The sequence below is a fragment of the Sapajus apella genome, unplaced genomic scaffold (genome assembly GCF_009761245.1).
Source record: "Sapajus apella isolate SASKATOON/1434 unplaced genomic scaffold, GSC_monkey_1.0 scaffold39, whole genome shotgun sequence".
NCBI classification, from domain to species: Eukaryota; Metazoa; Chordata; class Mammalia; order Primates; family Cebidae; genus Sapajus; species Sapajus apella.
In genome coordinates, this window is record NW_022436979.1 from 21640959 (window position 1) to 21650045 (window position 9087).

Sequence of the window (9087 nt, forward strand, 5' to 3'; positions counted from 1 at the left end):
TCACCGATTCCTGATTCTTTGTTTCCTCCCTGGTGACATTGTTCTGCTTTCCTCTGTCCGTCCTATATTTTCCATCTTTCTCTGCACACTAATTCTTTTGGTGAACTAGCTTGAGTTGTTTCATGTACATTTTTCTTTTTTGAAATAGCTTCTCCCCTACCTGCCCTCTCATTCTTACACCAAACTTTCTTTTACTCTCTCTTCTGCGACCCTGGGCAGTCTGACTTCTGTCCACGACTTCACGCAGCTGCTGTCCTGTGGTCCTCAGTGCCCTCCTCAACATTAAAGTAAATTTAATTTTATAAATGAAAATTTTATAAATTAACAGTAAGCAATTTCTGTTTTCTTTTTTACTAACAACTATAATTTCTTCATCCAACAGTCTGACCTTTCTTAAACATACTTTACCTTATCATCCAAGCCACAGATCAGTTTTAGTTTCTGTCTTAAAAATATGACCCTTTTGAGAGCCTGCTTGGTGGGGGCCCTTCTTGAACTAAACTCTCATGAATGGCGCCCTTAAGCTTCACTGCCCACTCTGTGTTCTCCGTGCACTATCTTTAAGATCTATATATTCTTGACAGGATGTTTACATAATGAATTCATATGTCTCCCCAACACCTTTGAGTATCATAGCCGCCTGCTGGTGGACATTTCCATCTGCAAGTCACATGGGAACTTCAAACTCAGTATGTTGGACACTGGGCTCATTATCTCAGCTCTGCTGCTGCCTCTCTGCCACATGTCCCACACAATTCTTCTACCACTTATATTCTATTTCAGCGAAAATAGAGTCCATTCGAAATACTGAAACATTTGTGACTCCTATGCAGTTCCCCATATCCAAACAAGCATTACATTGTGTCAGTTTTACTCATAAATACTTTTTGAATTACATTTAGCAGTTCCAGATCATCGAATGTTACCTATATTGTGCAACAAGCTTTTAATTAGCCCCTGTACCTCTAATCCTTGTCTTTTTGCTTTCTCTACAGTGAAGCCAAGGGTTTCTGTAAAATGTGAATCTGATTTTGCCAATTGTTCACCTAAGTTTTCCATGAGTTTCCATTATGAGTGGGATAAAATTCAAATTTCTTTATGTGACTTTATGAAGTCAAAAATGAAGTAAGAATTATTACACTTCATTTAGAGAAGGAAATGATGAACTTAGGGGATTCCGACTTTAAAGAACATTTACCTTTACTTATCCTGTGACCCCATTATCAAACATTCTCATAAAATAATCTTATATTCGTTATTTATACTACAAAAGGAATTTAAATCATATAGCTTTCTCAAAGATGATTGCTTTTTAAGCCATCTCTACTCTCGCTGACAAGAGGCTGTTTTTTATATATATATATTTTTTTACATGAAGGTTTTCAATTGTTTGTGCAGTCATACTCCGTTCTCACAGCTTTGCTTCAGAAATAGAACACAGCTAAAATTTGGGCCCGTAAGTGACTGCCTTGAGTCATTACAGGTCTGTAATTTCCATACTGAAAAGCTCTTTAAATCATAAATATCCTCATATATTTGTGGCAAATTATGGCAGCAAAACCTATTCTGACCTGACATTAAGCTATTCTTGCTTTTTATTTATCGTGCCTAGTTTGAATATTCATACATTTCACTGTATAAATATGAATGCATTTGAATGTGGGGTGCTGAACCAGACATAATACTTGATATATGCACACCATTACCTTTCTAAAGTATGAAAACCTCCAAAATCTAAAAGGTTTTGGCCTCAAGGGCATTGGATTAAGAACTCTGAGCTTGTACTACATTTAATTTAGCAACTCAAAGACTATCAAACTTCAGATTTGTGAGATTTAGTTCTTCAAGAAGAAAGTATCTGTCTCTGTTTTCTCAGACGGAGTCTTGCTCTGTCACCCATGCTGGAGTGCAGTGGCACAATCTCGGCTCACTGCAAACTTCACCTCTTGGCTCAAGTGATTCTCCCGCCTCAGCTTCCCAAGTAGCTGGGTTACAGGTGCACGGCTCCATACCAAGCTAATTTTTTATTTTTATTTTTAGTAGAGAGAGGGTTTCACCATGTTGGCCAGGCTGGTCTTGACACTCCTGACCTCAGGTGATCTGTCTGCCTTGGCCTCCCAAAGTGTTGGGATTACAGGCATGAGCCATTGTGCCACCCAGAAGATAGATCTCTTGATTTAATATGAAATTCACTGAACGAATGTGTTTAAAAGTGATTTTGCTTTTAGAGAATAAGTTGATGCACACGTTTTTACAAATTTCTATTTTATCCAGTTGGGCTGACTTTAGTGCCTTTCAGGATCTAACTCTTCCCCAGTTTGTCTTGGGATTGCAGTGGAGACAATTAATGCCATAATCACTGATTTAGTCAGCAAAAACCTTAGAAACCCTAATACAGTTTAATATTGGCATCGGGTCATCCAGGTGGTTCTGAACAACAATCTCGCAAAGTTTGTAGATCATCAAAGATCGGTTACTTGCAGCCTAGAAATTTCAGGCTCAAAGAGGTAATTCAATACAGGTGGGACAGATGCATTGTTTTGGTGTGCAGCTGGAGTAACAAAACCTTCTGAAAAGTTCACCACCTCTCCACGTGTGCGGTCTTTTAGGCATCAACACATTTGCCTTCCCAGTTGCTGCACTTCACTCATTATAGATAAAATTGTGTATCTTGGCTCAACTTTGCCCAGCACACACTTATTCTGCTTTGTTGCTTACACAGCAGTTAGAAATTCCTGTGGTAATACCTTCTACCTCAAGCTACCATCACCGCCTTCGATCCCATTTTACATTGGCTGTCATTCAGGGGCCTTTGAAATACAGTCATCAGGATGCCCTGGGAGATTCACAGTGTGGACTGGTTTAAGTAAGATCACCCTTAGGAACCTATGACCATCAAGTGAATGATGAATATTGTTAAAAATACCCGGACACGACCGGGGGTGGGGTTACCAAAAAAATATGTGGACACGTTCCTGACAAGATTTTATTTCAGTTAAGCCTGCCTGCCTGCCTTGCTCCCTCCCTCTTCCTCCCTCCCTCTCTCTTTTTCTTTTTCTTTCCTTCTTTTTCTTTCTTCCTTTCTTTCCCTCCCTCCTTCCTTTCCTGCCCTCTTCCTTCCTTCTTTTCTTCACCCCTTTCCTCCTTTCTTCCTCCCTTCCCTCCCTCCCTCTCTCTCTCCCTTCCTTCATTCTTTTCTTTCTTTCTTTTCCTCCCTTCTTCCTTCCTCCCTTCCTCCCTCCCTCCCTCCCTCCCTCCCTCCCTTCCTTCCTTCCTTCCTTCTTTCCTTCCTTCCTTCCTTCCTTCTTCCTTCCTTTTTTCCTTTTTTCCTCTCTCCCTCCCTCCCTACTTCCTTCCACCCTTCCCTCCCTCCCTCCTTCCCTCCCTCCCTTCCTTCTTCCTTTTTTCCACTCTCCTTTCCTCCTTCCTTTCTCCCCTCCCTCCCTCCCCCTCTCTCCCTCCCTCCCTCCTTCCTTCCTGCCTTTCTTTGTCTCTTTTCTTTAGTGGGAACTGCAGTCTGGCTATGTTCCCCAGGTGGAACTTGAACTCCAGGGCTCAAGAGAACCTCCCACCTCAGCTCCTAAATAGCCAGAGACTGCAGGATACTGTTACCACAGTGGCAGTTGTGAGAAGCTTCTAAAATCTTCCAATAAAAGTGGTTTTAGGCTTTTATGCTTTAGATTTTGCTTTAAATATGAAAAAATAGATAAAAATCAGAAGTTAAAACATGCATAAATACTTACGTTTAATGTTTATGCTATAAAAAGAGAAATTCTTATGCTTCATATATTGAACAAATTTCCACTAAGCATAAACTAATATTTCTCTTAAAACATATAAAGAATTTGAATGATACAACTGTCTTATTCCTTAACTGCAAAAATAAAGCACAAAGCTCTGGTAAAAAGCCAGCCAATCAAACAAACAAACAAATCACACAGCAAAAAGTTGGACTCTCACGTATGAAGTCTGAAGTTGACTTTTATCACATTCATATAATTTGTTATCACCCATGGGTTATTCATTGTAATTATTTGTGATAATAACTATGAATGTTTGTTGTCATTATTGAAGTAATGTTAACTGATATTTTAGGTTTTATTTTGCATTTGCTTGTTTCATAAAGGATTCAAATCCTAAAGAAAACTATGCTGCTTAAGTAATTGGCAGCTTTATGCTTCATGAAATCATTTTCATAGCATTAAGAAATATGAAATAAATAGCTGGGCGCGGTGGCTTACGCCTGTAATCCCAGAACTTTGGGAGGCCGAGGTGGATGGATCACGAGGTCAAGAGATCGAGACCATCCTGGTGAACATGGTGAAACCCCGTCTCTACGAAAAATACAAAAAATTAGCTGGGCATGGTGGCTTATGCCTGTAATCCCAGCTACTCAGGAGGCTGAGGTAGGAGAATTGCCTGAACCCAGGAGGCTGAGGTTGTGGTGAGCCGAGATCGTGCCATTGCACTCCAGTGTGGGTAACAAGAGCGCAACTCCGTCAAAAAAAAAAAAAAAAGAAATATGAAATAAATATTAAAATCTTAAAAGCTTCAAATGGTATGGAATTTCTAATTAGTGAAATGATTTCTGTTGTTACTGAATGTCTTGCTTCAAACTGTTCTTTTTCTCTTACCCAAAACTTTTCCCTTAAATATTTTAAGAGACCTAAAGTCAAATAAACTTTAAAATAAAACCTAGATAGATTTGCCTTTAAGCCGGGTATGGTGGTGCCCTCCTATAGTCTCAGCTGCTTGAACGGCTGAGGTCAGAGGATTACTTGAGCCCAAGAATTTGAGACTAGCCTTGTTGATACAGAAATATTTTCCTTGCCTCTTACAAAAAAGAAATCGAAAATAAAAAGGCCCTCTACAACTTTCTTGTAGAACTCACTTTATGTGAACATCGGTAGACACTCAGTACACTTGTGGACTACTCAGAGACAATGTTGAATCCATTGTGTTGAGACTCATTTATTTTCACATTTGGAACTAGTTCTTAGCCCACACTAGAATATTTAAAATAATTTTAAAATGAATAAGTAATTGTGTAAAGAAATATTAAATCATTCTTTCAGCTTGAAACAGATATAAAAATGCAAATTAAATCATATAAAGCTATATCATAAGTATTGCTAGTTTGGGCAATCATACGAATTAAGACCAATTATACATTCATGACAGCTATATGTAAGAACCAAACTCACTTGATATATTAAAAATGATGTAGGGCATGTGGTTGGGTGTTGTTGAAATCAGATTTCACTTCTCAGTGATACTGATTTGAAAAAAAAGTAAATTGAAGAAACTCTAATCAATGGGACTAAATAACACAATCAAATTAACATAAAATCTTCATAGAATTTTTTCATCATCAATGAACATAGTACTCCAGGCTTTCAGGAGCCATATTAAAGAGATGGTAGACTGTAGGAAGATTTTAAAGATATTCAAATGACTTAATTATAATTTAAGTAAAGTTTTATTGACCAAGTTAGAAAAACTCACATTTGTGTTTCTCCCACTTAGCCACACACAGCTGGGTAGAAGATGGCTTCTCTTCAAAGTATCCTTCCTTCACCTGACATAGTTGCTGTGGTCATAATAAGTCAAGGACAGAGGCTGTGGTGATTCTGAAAAAATGAAGCCTATATTTTGATTACTGTGAATAGCATTGGGAGAAAAATAGTCCGTGTAAGATTTCAAAGAATATATTCTTGATTGTTTATGCATAAGGCATCCTAGGAGAAGCTACACACTTCATTATAAAGGAAGTTGAGTAGAAAACAGAGAAGATTGTTGTAGAAAAATGCTCAGTTAATGAAGCTCAGATGTAAATGCAAGACCTAGGGACTTTGACCTTTAGAGCTTTTGGCTTTAAGAACGCTAGTTTATGATATGCAGTTTTAGGAGGAACCCTTGAGAGAAACTGTATTTACTGGAAGGAATTGTGAAGAAAAAAAAATACATGTGAAGTAAAAATACCATCCATTAAACACTGACTACCAATTTCAATGAGAAATAATTTTTAAAGTTAAGTTATGGGGCCTCCACAGATAAATAAAGCATAAGAAGGAAGTTTTCTTGTTAGATTTCCCAGGGTGGCTTCTCTGGGTGACAGTGGCCACATCTGTAAAATGTAAGCTATGAAGATACTTAACTGAATAGAGATTTCTCAAGCAAATATCTCGAGGCCCTTTTCAGTGGGAAAGTACGTAAAATAACAGGGTTTGTAGAAGCTAGAGTAAACGGAGAGTTTGGTAAGAAGTGAATTACCAACTGTTATTTCTGATAAAAGAAAAAGGCAATTAAGATTAGAAAGAAATTAGGAAGTCAGCATCTTTAATTAGCTACGTGAAAGAAGAGTTTATGTCTATCAGCCTTGATCCAAGATACAAATGAGGTCTATCAAAATCAGTGCTACTGAGGACCCCATCATGGACGACTATTGAAGTGAGTCACAAACCCAATGGAACCCAAAATAAATTACAATAATGTATTTCTGTTAAATTCAACCACAGTTTTATATTTTGTTATTACTGAAAAGAGTTATGTGCACAAGTACATCTGTAAGTTCACATGATTCAGAATAGCAATAATCAAACTGCTTAGCAACAAGGCACCCGGTCACTCCGTCTGCACTCACTGGGATCTAGGTGTATGCTGGTCACAGACCTGGGAACCAGGGTTCTTGGCCCTGGGGAACCTACAGGCTAGTCAGGGAGACAGATACCTTCTTTGATGACTCAAAGAAATACATACTTCCAAACTATGATAATTACTTGATGTACAGTAAGACAACAAAAGAACATGGCTTAGCCTAAACTTCATTAAAGAAGTACCAATTGTACTGAAATACACACTAAAGGATTAGGCGTAAGGTTCATTCCATGATCAAGGACCGTCCTGTGAGACAGAAGTGAAGGAGAGCATGATTTTTGAAGAATCTAAAAGACCAGTTTGCTGAAATACACAGTGAAGGAAGAGTGCTACTAGACCTTAAGACTATGTAGAGAAATTATATTGAAAATACTATTAAAAATATAACATAGCCTTAAATAAAAATTGTATATTTTTTCATAGTTTAAGTTATGCATTTATGCACATAAAGACTGGAAGAACATATATAGCAACATGAAGAGTTGTATAAGCATTGTGAAATTATGAATTCCACCCTCTCTGTTTTAAAAATATATGTCTTAGTGAATGTGCCTTGTTGGTTTGTGTATTAACATTGAAAAGATACAGAAACACCGTTCCAGTGTTTAACAAGATTAACATGCACAAGAATGACACACACATTTCTGAAGTGCTTCATGTTTTGGATTGATATTATTAGAAAATTACCACTTACTAGTCATCATACTACAAATTGATTCAAGCCAAAATTATCAAAAAATGCTGAAGAATCATCAAAAGATGATTTAGCCGGTGAAAGTTTGAGGAATAACAGGATATTGACATCATCCCAGAGTGTCTCCTCATAATATGCTTACTAATAACAGAAAAAAGTGGTGACTTTGCACTGAGCAGACCTGGCAGGGTCCCCATCTTCATGACATGATCTTCCAAGTGAACGTCATGAGTAATGAGACAAATCAATACTTAGTGTCTCTTGACAGGATGCACTGAGAAGAGCATGTCACAGTGAAGAATTCTGACCAAATAAAGTATAGTCTAAATTCGAAGTCAGGTATCGTGCAGAAATATCAAACCCAAACTGAGAGACATTCTACAAAACACCTGCTCTGTGCTCTTCAAAATGACATTGTCATGAAGCACACAGAAAAGCTGAAGAATCCTTCTAGATTACGGGAGACAATAGAGGAATGACGGCACATGGAAATAAAGGTGCTCGGTAGCAGTAGCTGTATGTCATTGTGAAAGCGCTCCGTGAGAGATTGCCTTAGTGTGACCATCACTCTCTGGCTCTCGAACAGTTCTGTGGCAGAGACAATATACATTTAAAATACACCGTTCTCTCGTCCTAGACACAGAAGGCAAGATTTCCCAGCTTCTATTGTACTCGGGTTGTGGGCAAATTCTGACTAACAGAATTGAGGTGGAATTAATGTAGACCATACTCAGGCCTGGAACTTCAGAGCATGGGGCGTGGTGCTCTTGCCCTCTCTTGGGTAAGCTTAGAGGATGCATGCTCCAGATGGCATAGCTACAGGTGTAAGGTCGTCACTGGCCCTATTCAACTGATGTGAGCAAAAAACTAACTTGTTAACTGCTTTTAGATTTAGGGAGATTGTTTGTTGTAGCAGCTAGCATTTCTTACCCTAACTAAAACATTTTAATATTCTTTAATAAATATTCCTCTGCTTAAAGTAACTATGATGGATAATAACAGCTATTCAGAAATAGCTTCACCAATGAATTATTGTTTCACATAATTCCAAAATGAACTTTTATCCTGGCTGATAGTTTCAATTATTCAGTGGGTAGTTTAGTAAAATTATTATGTTATTACTGGTAATAGCTAACAATTATTGTGTCATCTGTGAGCCAGGTACTATGGCAAACATTTTACATATATCATGCTTTTCTATATTTAGAAAAATTCTGAAAAGTAACACTATAATCCTGAAGCTCAGAAAGAGTAAATAAGTTGGTTAAGTGAATTCAGGCCTGTCTGCCTCCCAAATTCATGCCCTCTGTCATACAATGAATATCTTACTTGTCTTCCTGTGTATGAATTATGTATAACAAGCCCGTTTGTGTTTACCCCACATTCCACAGCTGGTAGTCGCCTCCCACCCTCCCACCATTATTGCTCTTTTAACAGGAGTTTTGTGTACCTCCCAGCTAATTTTGTGGAGAGCCTGACTTGAGGCGCTCAGTATTCCAGGCACAGGCTCAAGGTGACCTTCCTATTGTCTGTTCTGACTTTGGAGGTTTCTCAGCAACTGGTCACACATTTACAAAACCACCTGTCCCCTTAGCCGTGTTTTCTGATGCCTAATTTCCTCAGAAGTAAGATTCTGTGCCGAATTTTTCACAGATTTCAGGTTTCTTTTTTAATTTAGCAATCCCGCACTCTTGTCCTGTATATCATACCAAGGGGCACATCTGTCGTGGTGCCCA